A 1,961-nucleotide genomic window follows, 5' to 3' on the forward strand; every position below is an offset into this window, starting at 1 on the left:
ATCTATACACAAATACTTGAGTATTTGATATATTTGCAGTAACACTACTTAACTGAAATTTTCATGAAATGATAATAAAGAAAATTCAGTATATTCATATAATTGAATATTATTTAATTTCCAAAGAATGAAGTACTGATGTTTTTATGTGCCTGCCATTGGGTCAGAACTGACTCAAAGCTGACTCATCAGTGGATTTTCAGAGGCAGTAAGTCACATGGGAGGAGATTGCTAGTCTCTCTCCTGTAGGACAGTTGATGTCTTTGAACTGCCTGCTTTGGGGTTGGCCACACAACTCCTTAATACTAGGTCACCAGAGCTCCCTGCTAATACATGAATCAACCTTTTACGTTATGTTATGTGAAATAAGCAAGACTAATGACACAGAAATAAGAGTTAAGCTATGACTGCTTAAGAGGAAAGTATGGGGTTGATGATGCATAACTAAAATAATATGAAGTCTCTTTAAAGGGTAAGAAATTATTTAAAATTGACTATGTCTGATACAGGCCATGGTATTTGCTATCACTTGTTATGCAATAGAAAACTGGACAATGACTAAAGAGGATAGGAGGAGAATTGATGCCTTTGAGCTTTGGTGCTGGAGAGGAGTACTGAGAGTACCATGGACTGCTAGGAAAACAAACAGACTCATCGTGGAAAGGGTCAAACTAGGCTGCTCCTTGGAGGCAAGGATTCTGAGGCTCCGTCTAAAATAATTTGGACATGTTGCAAAGAGGGACAGGTCCTTGAAGAGGGACATCATGCTTGGTAGGGTGGACGGACAGCGCAGAAGGGGAAGGCCCCCTATGAGGTGGATTGATTCAGTGATTGGGGTAATCGGGATGGGTGTGTCAGAGACAGTGCGATTGGCACAGGATACAGCAGAGTTTAGGGCCATTGTACATAGAGTTGCAAGCGACTCGACGGCACATAACAACAACAACAAGATGGCTAAAGAAAAAATAATGAAATTATTGTAGTGATGACTTTACATATCTCTGAATATAAAAAAAATTATTCCATTGTACACAAAAGTATTTTTTAAGTGATTTCTAAAGAGTAGGTGCTAAATTAGAATTAAGGAATGTTGATAGTTTAATGGTAAAAAGTTGGGCTGCTAACACAAAGGCTGGGAGGTTAAATCTACTAACTGTTCTGGAGAAAGATGGGCAATCTTCTCCCATTTGATTTACAGCCTCTAACAACTTTCTGCGAGTCAGGAGTCAGTTCTGATTCAATGGTACACAAATACAACCCATAGAATTGGTGGTATTTTGGATGTTCAGTTTAAGATGTGTAGTGATTGTTGCAAAACTTGCCTCCGTGGTTCATTTGGCTTTTTAAAAAAATTTTACCCGTTTTTCTCAATTCATGTTTATTTGCCTATTTTCTTGATTTTATAATCTTGCTTTACATGTTAATATTCTGTATGTTTTTCTGTCATCAAATATATTATTTTTTGGTTATAGATGCATTTTATTACTCTCATTATTACACTAGAGGATTTATATAAAGATGATATTCTCCTTTCATGTTATGATTTTGGATTGGATGACATCTCTGTGTATTATTCCTTGAATGAAGATTGTATATATCTATGACTATATTGTGACTGTGGCAATGTGGGCAAGTGTGTCAGACAATGTGACTGGCTCAACATAGGACACGATGAAGAGTTATTGCTCACAGGGTCACTACAAGTTGTTGTTGACTCTACAACAACAACAACAAAGAAATGAGCCTTAATGAGCTGTGGTGGACTAGTGGTAAGAACTTGCAATGCAATCCTGAGTGCTCATCTTAAGCTAGCCCCTGGAGCAGGCTCCACAGGCTCGACCCCACCCTTACATACCCTCACTCGAAGGGTCAGGGCTGCTCATCCACCTCTGAAGGCCAAAGAAAACAGTAAATTTGTTGAAGATAAATTTATTGAAGAGAACTGGAAATAGTTGCAGTGG

Source organism: Elephantulus edwardii, unplaced genomic scaffold, assembly GCF_000299155.1.
Source record: "Elephantulus edwardii isolate Elephantulus edwardi_28Jun2011 unplaced genomic scaffold, EleEdw1.0 scaffold00383, whole genome shotgun sequence".
NCBI lineage: Eukaryota > Metazoa > Chordata > Mammalia > Macroscelidea > Macroscelididae > Elephantulus > Elephantulus edwardii.